This window comes from Bubalus kerabau, chromosome 8 (assembly GCF_029407905.1).
Source record: "Bubalus kerabau isolate K-KA32 ecotype Philippines breed swamp buffalo chromosome 8, PCC_UOA_SB_1v2, whole genome shotgun sequence".
NCBI classification, from domain to species: Eukaryota; Metazoa; Chordata; class Mammalia; order Artiodactyla; family Bovidae; genus Bubalus; species Bubalus kerabau.
In genome coordinates this window covers 75,288,351-75,301,384 of record NC_073631.1, presented here as the reverse complement: position 1 = coordinate 75,301,384, position 13,034 = coordinate 75,288,351, and the positions used below count along the sequence as shown (strand labels likewise).

The window sequence follows — 13,034 nt, the reverse complement described above, 5'->3', positions numbered from 1 at the left end:
TTGGTAACTGTATCTCACCAAACTTATTGTCGCTTTGAAAAATTTCCCCCAAATCTTCAACTAATGAGACCCTTAAGAATTCTATATATGACATGCAATTGAAGCCTGAATTGGGCTACAAGATTTCAATAGTGCACTCTAGACCTTGATGCAGAAGATTTCACAATACAGTAAAATAAAATTAGAACCCAAGGCCTAGAGAAGCCCTTAACCTTCATTTCCTACATCATGAACCCAAATTCTTACCCCAGTTCTCTCAGTTGGGAGAAATAATTTTACAGTTTTACTGTGCTGAAAATAAATTTACAGCACAGTAACTCCTGTGCTGCTGTAAATATACCCCCTAACTTTTAAATTTAAATCTCTTGTTATAAGCAATGCCCTGTGTATGTGTTGTGAGCATTTCTTTAAGGCAGATTATACTAGAACAAGAAATTGCTTGGTTTATGGGGTTTGGCCATTTTTTTTTAGTGTAATAGATGCATACCTTTAAACAATTCCATCTCCCTGGCACAGAACGGACACCATGAGAGGCGAGGTAAGTGAGAAAATTCCTCTGGTACTAAGTTATAGTTTCCCAAGGTGTATTATGGAGACAGAGGAGTGGGAATAAACTTGTCTTAATAGCAATTTAAAACACAGCATCCCATCCTTTAGGGACAGAATATCTCCTTTGACTCTATTTGAAGGCAGTGCATATGTATATATATGGGATTTTTGCTGTCTTCATTTTATTTCCTTCCCACCTAGTTATTTAATTAATAACCAATTAATCTAGTTAATTAACACATTATCACCTCACATATTTATCTTTTTTTTTGATGAGAATATTTAAATTTTATTCTTAGCAAATCTCAATTATGGCTTCAGCAATATGTGAACCGTGAACTTCCTGATGTTCAAGCTGGTTTTAGAAAAGGCAGATCAAATTGATCTCAAAAGAGATCAAATTGCCAACATCCGCTGGATCATAGAAAAGGCAAGAGAGTTCCAGAAAAACATCTATTTCTGCTTTATTGACTATGCCAAAGCCTTTGTGTGGATCACAATAAACTGTGGGAAATTCTGAAAGAGATGGGAATACCAGACCACCTGATCTGCCTCTTGAGAAATTTGTATGCAGGTCAGGAAGCAACAGTTAGAACTGGACATGGAACAACAGACTGGTTCCAAATAGGAAAAGGAGTTCGTCAAGGCTGTATATTGTCACCCTGTTTATTTAACTTCTATGCAGAGTATATCATGAGAAATGCTGGACTAGAAGAAACACAAACTGGAATCAAGATTGCCGGGAGAAATATCAATAACCTCAGATATGCAGATGACACCACCCTTATGGCAGAAAGTGAAGAGGAACGAAAAAGCCTCTTGATGAAAGTGAAAGTGGAGAGTGAAAAAGTTGGCTTAAAGCTCAACATTCAGAAAACGAAGATGGCATCCGGTCCCATCACTTCATGGGAAATAGATGGGGAAACAGTGGAAACAGTGTCAGACTTTATTTTTCTGGGCTCCAAAATCACTGCAGATGGTGACTGCAGCCATGAAACCAAAAGACGCTTACTCCTTGGAAGGAAAGTTATGACCAACCTAGATAGCGTATTGAAAAGCAGAGACATTACTTTGCCAACAAAGGTCCATCTAGTCAAGGCTATGGTTTTTCCTGTGGTCATGTATGGATGTGAGAGTTGGACTGTGAAGAAGGCTGAGCACCGAAGAATTGATGCTTTTGAACTGTGGTGTTGGAGAAGACTCTTGAGAGTCCCTTGGACTGCAAGGAGATCCAAGCAGTCCATTCTGAAGGAGATCAGCCCTGGGATTTCTTTGGAAGGAATGATGCTAAAGCTGAAACTCCAGTACTTTGGCCACCTCATGCGAAGAGTTGACTCATCAGAAAAGACTCTGATGCTGGGAGGGATTGGGGGCAGGAGGAGAAGGGGACGACAGAGGATGAGATGTCTGGATGGCATCACTGACTCGATGGACATGAGTCTGAGTGAACTCCAGGAATTGGTGATGGACAGGGAGGCCTGGCGTGCTGTGATTCATGGGGTCGCAAAGAGTCAGACACGACTGAGCGACTGATCTGATCTGATCTGATCAATAGTGGAGAAGGAAATGGCAACCCACTCCAGTAATCTTGCCTGAAAAATTCCATGGACAGAGGAGCCTGGCAGGCTACAGTCCATGGAGTTGCAAAGAGTCTGGCATGACTAAGCAACTATCACTATCAACTATAGTCACTATTTTTACATTTGATTCTTAGATATTATTCATTTTATAGCTGAAAGTTTGCCTGTTTTTACTAACCTCTCTCTATCTCCCCCATTCCCAGTGCTCAGTTCCCACTTTTCTACTCTCTATTTCTATAATTTTGACTTTTTTGGGGTTAAATTCCACATATAAGGGATACCATGCACTATTTGTCTTTCTGTTTCTGACTTATTACACTTATTAAAATATCTGCAAGGTCCATTCACAAGTAGCAGAATTTCTTTCTTTCTTAGGGCTGAATAACATTTCTTCATATATGGAAATGAAAACATGACGATCCAAAACGTATGGGATGCACCAAAAGTCATTCTAAGAGGGAAGTTGATAGCAATAAAAGCTTACCTCAGGGAACATGAAAAATCTCAAGTAAATAACCCAACCTTGCAACTGAAGCAACTAGAGAAAGAAGAACAAACAAAACTCAAAGTTAGTAGAAGGAAAGAAATCATAAAGATCTGAGCAGAATTAAATAAAACAGAGGCCAAAAAATATAGAAAAAAAATCAATAAAACTAAAAGCTGGTTCTTTGGAAAGATATACAAAATTGATAAACCCTTAGCCAGATTTATCAAGAAAAAAAAAAGGGAGAGGGCTCACATCAATACAATCAGAATACAAAGGATCATAAGAGTCTACCACAAGTAACTATACACGAATAAAATGAGCATTATAGAAGAAATGGACACGTTCTTAGAAAGGTACACTCTCCCAACACTGAATCAGGAAGAAATAGAAACTATGAGCAAACCAATCACCAGTACTGAAATTGAATCAGTAACTTAAAAACTCCCAATAAACAAACATTCAGGACTAACTGGCTTCACAGGCAAATTCTACCAAACATTTAGAGAAGAGTTAATACTTATTATTCTGAAACTGTTCCCAAAAAATGTAGAGAAAGGAATACCTTCAAACTCATTCTATGAGGCACCATCACCTGGATACCAAAGTAAGATAAAAATACCACACAAAAAATTATAGGCCAATATCACTAATTAACATATAGATGCAAAAATTGTCAAAAAAATACCAGTAAACTGAGTGCAATAATACAGTAAAAGGACCATATACCAAGATCAAGTGGAATTTACCCTAGGGATGCAAAAAATTTTCAATATCTGCAAATCAGTGTGATACACTACACTAACAAATTGAAGAATAAAAACCATATGATCATCTCAATAGATGCAGAAAAAGCTTTTGACAAAATTCAATATAATTTATGATTTTAAAAAAACTCTCCAGAAAGTAGGCATAGAGGAAACCTACCCCAGCATAATAAAGGCCATATATGACAAACCAACAGCTAACATGATAATACTCAAAGGTAAAGAACTGAAAGCATTTCCTCTAAGATCAGGAACAAGACAAGGATACCCACTCTCACTACTTTTATTCAACATAGTTTTGGAAGTCCTAGACACAGAAATAGCCAGAACAATCTTGAGAAAAAAGAACAGAGCTGGAGGAGTCATGCTTTCTGATTTCAGGCGATACTACAAATTACAGTAATTAAGACAGAATGGTACTGGCACAAAAACAGAAATATAGATCAGTGGAACAGGATAGAAAGCCAAGAGATAAACCAATGCACCTATGGTCACCTAATCTATGACAAAGGAGGCAGCAATATACAATGGGAAAAAGACAGTCTAAAATAACTGGTGCTGGGAAAACTGGACAGTTAGATGTAAAAGAATAAAATTAGAATATTCTTTAACACCATATACAAAAATAAATTCAAAATGGATTTTAGACCTATGTAAGACTGAATACTGTAAAACTCCTAGAGGAAAACAGAAAGAACACTGACATAAATCCCAGCAATATATTTTTGGATCTACCTCCTAAAGTAATGAAAATAAAAACAAAAATAAACAAATGGGACCTAATTAAAAGCTTTTTCACAGCAAAGGAAACCATAAACAAAATGAAAAGACAACCTACAGAATGGGGAGAAATAATGCAACAGACAAGGGATTAATCTCCAAAATATACAAACAGCTTATACAAGTCAATATTAAAAAAACAAATAACGCAATCCAGAAATGGGCAGGAGATCTAAATAGACCTTTCTTCAAAGAAGACATACAGATGGCCTACAGGCATATGTAGAAATGCTCAAGGTCACTGATTATTAAAGAAATGCAAATCAAAACTACAATGAGGTATAACCTCCCTTCAGTCAGAATGACTAGCAGCAAGAAGACTACAAAGAGGACTTGTATTGGAGGAGGATTCCAAATGGGTAGCAGCCGCAGCGGTTCCCCACGGATGGAGCGTAGGCGGTCCGGGTCCACATCCGGGAAAGAGAACCCAGGCGCCTAGAAAGGTCCCAGTCTGGGGAGCGAGATGGAAGCAGCCGCTCTCGTTCCTTACAGAAGGCGGTCCAGGTCCCCAAGAAGACATAGATCCACATCTCCTGCCCCTTCTCGACTGAAAGAAAGAAGAGATGATAAGAAGAAAGAAACAAAAGAAACAAAGAGCAAAGAACATCAGATAACTGAGGAAGACTTAGAGGGCAACATAGAGGAAGAAATAGAAATGAAGTTAATGGGATTTGCCTCCTTTGACTCCAAAAAAGGGAAAAATGTGGATGGCTCTGTAAATGTCTATTCCATAAATGTGTCGCAGAAGAGAAAGTATAGGCAGTACATGAATTGAAAAGGTGGATTCAACAGACCTTTGGGTTTCATTGCATGAGAACTGAAGTGTTGAAGAATGATTTTTTTTTTTTTTTCCCTCATCTTGATCAGACAGAGAAGGCAGATGGCAACCCACTCCAGTACTCTTGCCTGGAAACTCCCATGGACAGAGGAGCCTCGTAGGCTGCAGTCCATGGGGTCTCGAAGAGTCAGACAGGACTGAGCAGCTTCACTTTCACTTTTCACTTTCATGCTTTGGAGAAGGAAATGGCAGCCCACTCCAGCGTTCTTGCCTGGAGAATCCCAGGGACAGAGGACCCTGGTAGGCTGCGGTCTATGGGGTCGCACAGAGTCAGACACGACTGAAGCGATTTAGCAGCAGCAGCATCTTGATCAGAACAGTGGATTTTGTATTTAACATGCATCAAAAACAGGCTCACAGTCTTTCCTCCTTGTAAAGTAAGAAAATTTTATTATGACGTGTGTAGTTAGTTCACTTACCCTGCCTCAAAAAAAATAAAAAAAGAAGTTAAATATTACACTTTTTTCCTTTAGGAAATATCATTGGGGCAGTCATCAACCCCATTTTTTTTTCACTTATTCCTAGGGAAACTGTATATGATTTTTTCTTGGATGCTCTTTATGACTTTTTAAAACACGTGAAAGTAATTTGGAAGTAAGTTTCTCAAGTAAAGCAATAATTTCTACTCTTTCGTATTTGATATTTTTATAACTAAAAAAAAAAAGGATCTCTCTACACATTTTCTTTTTTCATACATAGATTTAGATATCATGATTCTTCATAGTTTAAAAATTAGAATATTGAAAAAATACAACTGGATTTTTTTATGTCTTCTGTGTTTTTTGCCCCCCTGCACCAATACCATATTTCCCCAGGTGAAAAGCAATACATTTATTAAATAAAAACACACCTTGGGAGAAACCAGAAGGTAAGGGAAAAAAGCCAAAAATCACCTGTAATCTACCCCCAAAATGTTAATATTTTGGTATACATATTTCCATTTAGGTATGAATTTCCATTTCCTATGGGTATGTATTTCTTGTCCCTAGCCAAAGAGATCAGATGCTACTTTCTTTGCTAATCCTTATTCTCCTGTGATCAGATGCTACTTTCTTTGCTAATCCTTATTCTCCTGTGTACTGTGAACATCTGTTAAATGCTCTTATAAATTGTTTGGAAACTTAAAAAAAAAAGTCTACAAAGAAAAAATTTTGGAGGAAAATTTAGGAACATTAGGCAACCCTCTTACAGTGTTGGTGATAATATAAATTGATATAACCACTATGGAAAACACTAGGGAGGTTCCTTAAAAAACTAAAAATTGAACTACCGTAAGATCCAGCAGTCCCACTCCTGGCCATATATTTGAAGAAAGTTCTAATTGGAAGAGATACATGCACCCCAGCATTCACTGCACCACTATTTACGATAGCCAAGACATAGAAGCAACCTAAATGTCCATGAGAAGAAGAATGGATAAAGATGTGGTACATGTATACAGTGGAATATCACCCAGCCATAAAAAAGAATGAAATAATACCACTTGCAGCAACATGGACGGACCTAGAGATTTTCATACTAAGTGAAGTAAGTCTTGTGGAATCTAAAAAGTGACATACATGAACTAATTTACAAAACAGAAATAGAGCCTGTTTTGTAGAAACAGATGTAGAAAACAAACTTACATTTACCACAGGCAGAAGAGGGGAAGGGATAATCTGAGAGGTTGGGAGTGACATATACACATTACTATACATAAAACAGATAACTAATAAAGACATATTGTATACGATGAGGAACTCTCCTCAGTACTCTGTACTGACAAGAATCTAAAGAGTGAATATATGTATATGTAAAACTGATTCACTTTGCTTTACAGTGGAAACTAAGACAACATTGTAAATCAACTATAATAAAAAATTTTTAAAAAGAAAAGAAGATGTGGTACACACACACTCACACACACAGTGGAATATTAGCCATAAAAAGAATGAAATAATGCCATTTGCAGCAACATGGATGAATCTAGATATTATTAATATCATGCTAAGTGAACTAAGCCAGACAAAGACAAATATGATATTATTTACATATCATTAAAAAGTGATACAAATGATCTTATTTACAAAATAGAAATACACTAACAGACATAGAAACAAACTTATGGTTACCAAAGGGGCTTCTGGAGGGGTGAATAAATTAGGAGTTTGGGATTAACATATACATACTACTTTGTATAAAATAAACAAGATACTGTATAATATAGGGAACTATATTGAATATCTTATAATAAACTATAATAGAAAAGAATCTGAAAGAGAATATACACATATGCAACTATATATATATATATATATTACTGTATAAACTGTTCCAGACAGAACAACAGACTGTCTTTTTGCTTTCACCTTCATGAACAAACTTTTTTCACTAAAAAGACACATGTACACCCATGGCTGATTCATGTCAATGTATGGCAAAAACCACCACAATATTTTAAAGTAATTAACCTCTAATTAAAATTAATTAATTTTAAAAATTAGAAAAGAGCTGTCCACATTTCACTCCGTCATCTCCCACCCTTCCTTACTCCACTTATTCTGGATGCTGCTTCCATCACACCCAAAGAGGTTGCATTAATATCATAATGTGCATAATGTGCTCTAGACAGGCAACTGTGCTGTGCTCTGCTCAGTCTCTTTGCAACCCCATGAACTGTAGCCCTCCAGGCTCCTCTGCTCATGGGATTATCCTGGCAAGAATACTGGAGTGGTTTGCCATTTCCTCCTCCAGGGGACCTCCTTTCCAAAGTAGGGGAAATTTGAGCTGACTCCTGAGGATGGGAGTTGGATAAGTAGAGATGGCAGGAAGGAGGGCTGATGCTGCATTAGCAGTTGTGTGATGGTGAAGGAAAGGCCAAAGGCACTGCAGAGGTGTCAGCAATTTAGCTGCTGAACCAGCTAAATTTGTTTCAACTGCCTCAGTTGAGTTTTCTATTATTTTTAGTAAAATGCATTTTGAACTCTAGAGAATTCAGTACCACAATGGAGTACTAAAAACAAGAGACTTTAAAATACAGAATTGGCTATTTAGAAGTGTGAGGATAGTGGGCAGTGAGGACCTACAACTTTTCTATGTTGGTGATAACAGTGGAAAAATTGGTCGAATTATTATCTGCTGTGTTTGGGGACTAAGAAAACACAACTATAACAAGGCTATAGTTTTAGGAGATATGTTTGGAAAATCCCAGGTTTTTCATATGTGTTGCTTGCTTCTTATTGAAAATAAAAAGATGGAAAAAGATATATAATCAAAATAAAATTGGTATAGCTTTTGTTAATAGCAAATAAAATAGACCTTAAACCAAAAAAAAAAAAAACCAAACCCCTCTAGAAATGGATTTACTTCATTTGGACATATAGCTTAATGCACCAAAGGTAACAATTATAATAATACCAGGGCTTCCCTAGTGGCTTGGTCGGTAAAGAGTTTGTCTGCAGTGCAGGAGACCCGGGTTTGATCTCTGGATCAAGAAGATCCCCTGGAGAAGGGAGTGGCAGACCACCCCAGTATCCTTGAGTGGAAAATCCCAGGGACAGAGGAACCTGGTGGGCTGCAGTCCATAAGGTCGCAAAGAGTCAGGCATGACTGACCGACTAACACTTTCACTTTCATAACAATTCTAAACTTGTATTGCTGCTACTTGCCTAAAACAACTTTAGCATTCAAAATGTATAAAGCAAAAAGTAAAGGAAGTGATTAGGTAAAAAGTGGAAGGGGAACATTTATGGGTCAGGTTGGCAAAAACTAAACTCAGAGATCAATGTTAACATTAGAGAGACATCCAAACCTCATATGTACATTCCACATGGGAATATCCACCACCACCTATGAGATATTCTTGCTAAAATTTTGAACTTCAATCGGATCAAGGCTCTAGATCATGGGAAATAACAGAGTACAAAGGAACAAACTAAGACTAGCCACAAGAAGGTAATCAGTGAAACTCACAATGTGGAAAAAATACAGGACAAAGGGGCCCAGTGTCTTCAATAAATACATTTAAAGGGGAGAAAAAGGATAAATGCTAGATTAAAATAGGTTTAGGACTTTGTCTTAGGTTCAGTCATGTCTGACTCTTTACAACCCCCTTGGAATTCTCCAGGCCAGAATACTAGAGAGAGTAGCCGTTCCCTTCTCCAGGGGATCTTCCCAAACCAGGTATCGAACCTAGGTCTCCCACAATGCAGGCAGATTCTTTATCAGCTGAGCCACCAGGGAGGCCCTGTCTTAGGCTGGTTCCACCCAAAAGTGAGTCTTTCATGTGGGAGTGAGAACCTAGAGATTAAGAAAGTGAAAAGAGAAAGAGTGAGGACAAGCTATGGATGAGGAAATCATTCAATCCCATGGGAGCTTTGGAGAGGCCATATGAAATGCATCTCATAAATACTGTAGGGAAGAAAGAGGGACATATTTATTGGCTCACATTCTCCACTGGTCAAAGTTTGGTCCCAAGGGCGTTAATTTGCCCTTCTGGGTTTTGCCCGTGCATGAACAACAAGAAATTTCCTACACTAAAATAGCTCTGAGAACATTAGCTCTTACAGGCAAACTTGTGCTTTGGTTTTGATGGCTTAGCTCAGGGAGGAGAACTGAGGTCAAAGTCTAAGGTACTGCCTAATAGGAGACCCTCTCACGTTAAGCTGGGATCCCAAAGGGCTCAGAGTAAGGCTGAATAAAGTATTTCCAAAATCTCTCCTTCATCCACAGAAGACTACAGAGAAAATGGCCTTGGTACTGAGCTGAGTTGAGAGATGGGGAAAGAAGGGAAATTGTTTTTGTTTTTAATATTTATTAATTTATTTGGCTGTGACAGGTCTGAGCTTCGGCCTGTGAACTCTTAGTTGCAGCATGTGTGATCTAGTTCCCTAGAGCAGGGATCAAACCCCAGCCCTCTGCCTTGGGAACTCAAAGCCTTAGCCACTGGACCACCAGGGAAGTCCTAGAAAATGCGTTCTTAGGTATACAGCACCATGTTATGTGGGCCTTATAGGAATTTTCAGGCAAGACTGTCTCCAGAAGTCAAGAATTCAGAACATAGCATCATCGGTGAAACACTCTTTTGAAAAGAACTTCTTCTGAGTGTAATAGCCAGTGAAGTCTTCAGACATCACCAACTCAAAGGACATAGTTTGAAAAAACTCCAGGAGTTGGTGATGGACAGGGAGGCCTGGCATGCTACAGTCCATGGGGGTGCAAAGAGTCGGACACAACTGAAGGACTGAACTGAACTGAACTGAAGTCTTCAGATTCATGTATGAATTTATAGAAGATAGGGGCTAGAAGATTATATTAAATGACATTTTTTGGTAAACAAAACAATCCAGAAAGATATTCTACAAGAAAACTGACTTTGTTTTTTCCAACAAATAAATGGCACAAAAAATCAGCATAGGAGAAAGGGAACTATTTAAAATTACAAAAGACTTGTTATATATTACATGCTGCCTTGCTTCAGTCATGTTCGACTCTTTGTGACTCTGTGGACTGTAGCCCACCAAGCTCCTCTGTCCATGGGATTCTGCAGGCAAGAATACTGGAGTGGGTTGCCATGCCCTCCTCTAGGGAATCTTCCCAACCCAGGGATTGAACCTGTGTCTCTTACATCTCCTGCATTGGCAGGCGGGTTCTTTACCACTAGCACCACCTGGGAAGCCCTGTTCTGCTGCTGCTAAGTCACTTCAGTCATGTTCGACTCTGTGGGACCCCATAGACGGCAGTCCACCAGGCTCCCTCGTCCCTGGGATTCTCCAACACTGTAGTGGGTTGCTATTTCCTTCTCCAATGCATGAAAGTGAAAAGTGAAAGTGAAGTCGCTCAGTCGTGTCCAACCATCAGTGACCCCATGGACTGCAGCTTTCCAGGCTCATCTGTGCATGGGATTTTCCAGGCAAGAGTACTGGGTGGGGTGCCATTGCCTTCTCTGGGGAAGCCCTGTTAAGTACACATAAACTGAATACAAAGTATTGACCTTACCTGGATTCTAATTAGAACAAAATCAAGGAAATTTGAATGGAAGTTGGATATTAGATGACATTAGGGAATTCTTGCTTAATTTATTAGGTATTATAATGATATTATAGATCTTTTAAAACTTATTTGTTAAAGATAGATGCCAAAGCATTTATGAGTATGAAAAGATATGACACCTGGCATTTTGCTCTAAAACAGTTTAACATATATCAGGAGGGACATAAGTAAAGTGTTTATTCACAAACTGATCCTTGTACACAGAGGGCAAGGAGAGACTAAAGAAAGAGGCAGACCACTCCAGATTGGTAGGTGGCAGGTTTAATAAACAAGGGAAGTTATTTACAAGGGCTTGTCTTTGGTGACCACAGGACAGGCAGATCTCCACATTAGCCTTATAGAATCTTATATTTTATACACAGACCTTAAGTAGGTTCAGTCACATATACTATTCAGATGGTCTCAACAACTCTCTCAAGGCTGCAGCCTTGAAGCAGGAATGGTGGGTAGAATTATACATTCCAAGTTACAGGGTGTAACTGAACAGGACCCTATGGGGCTTTCCCAGGACAGGCCCTTCCCGCATATCCTCTGCTTCAGCTCCTCTCTGAAGTATTGACACCTAGATAACACTATCTAATGCATGTTCTGGGGCTTTCCAGATGGCCCTAGTGGTAAATAACCCACCTGCCAATGCAGGAGACATAATTATGTGAGTTCGATCCCGGGGTAGGGAAGATCCCTTGCAGGAGGACATGGCAACCCAATCCATGTTCAGTTCTTGCCTGAAGAATTCCATGAACAGAGAAGCCTGGTGGGCTTCAGTCCATGGGATCACAGCGTTGGACACTACTGAAGTAACTTAGCCCACACACATGCACACAAACACCTTCCTGAGTTGTTTTTTACAGATGTGGAAACTCCTCACTAAGTGGAGGATGGTAAGTACCTGATAATTATGAGCACATAGCTCCCAGACCTACTGGCACCTAAGGACTGACACCACCATGTTCCTTACCATCAATCAGTGAATCGTGCACAAGTTGATCACATAAGCTTCAGACAACACCCTACACCCACCTGGCCTTTAAAAATGCTTTGCTGAAACCCTTTGGGGATTTCGAATTTTGGGGGGACGTGAGCCATCTGTCTCCTTGCATGGCCCTGCAACAAACCTTCTCTGTTCCAAACTTCTCTGTTCCAACATGTTGTTTTGCTTGGACTCACTGTGTGCCTGGTGCAGGAACTTGTGCTGACAAGGGGAGAGGGTGAGTAGCCTCCAGGTCAGCAGAACAGGCATTATAAATAAAAATTCTCAGTCCCTTCCCAGACTTTCTAAATCACAAGCTCTGAGGATAGGGCCAACACTCTGTTTTAACAAGTCCTCTAGGTGATTTTAATGTATATTAAAATTAAAAAAAGATTGTCCTAGAGAAACTTTTTTCAAGGATATATATATAACTTCCTTTGTGGCTCAGTGATAAAAAATCCGCCTGTCAATGCAGGAGACGTGAGTTTGATCCCTGGGTTGGGAAGATCCCCTGGAGAAGGAAATGGCAACCCACTCCAGTATTTTTGCCTGGGAAATCCCATGACAGAGACGCCTGGCAGGCTACAGTCCATGGGGTCGAAAAAGTCAGACACGACTTCGAGACTAAACAACAATATATGTATTTATATATTTATATTTTGTTTATAGGTTTATTGACATAAAACTTACATATGATAAAATTGTTTTAAGTGTCCCCTAGGGAAACATTTGCACCAGGAGAGATGTATCTTGGACATTCCCCATTCTTTCCTTTTCTGAGAGCTTTTTAATTGTAGGGCTTCCCTGGTGGCTCAGACAGTAGAGTCTGCCTGCAGTGCGGGAGAACCAGCTTCGATTCGTGGGTTGGAAGATCCCCTGGAGAAGGAAAGGGCAATCTACTCCCACTATTCTATCATGCTAGCTATTATATAGGATATTTTGGGACAGGGAGAAGTGACTTTCTTGTTCTTTAGCTATTGACTGCCAAACCTTTAAGAATGAATGATAGTGGGAATTCCCTGGCAGTCCAGTGTTA

The 13,034-nt window shown here is 39.2% G+C and overlaps 1 pseudogene; it reads left to right on the top strand.

The window, feature by feature from the left end:
* The first annotated feature begins 4,515 nt into the window (after nucleotides 1-4,515).
* LOC129658584 (U4/U6.U5 small nuclear ribonucleoprotein 27 kDa protein-like) lies at nucleotides 4,516-4,974 on the top strand (annotated as a pseudogene).
* Nucleotides 4,975-13,034: the final 8,060 nt, after the last annotated feature.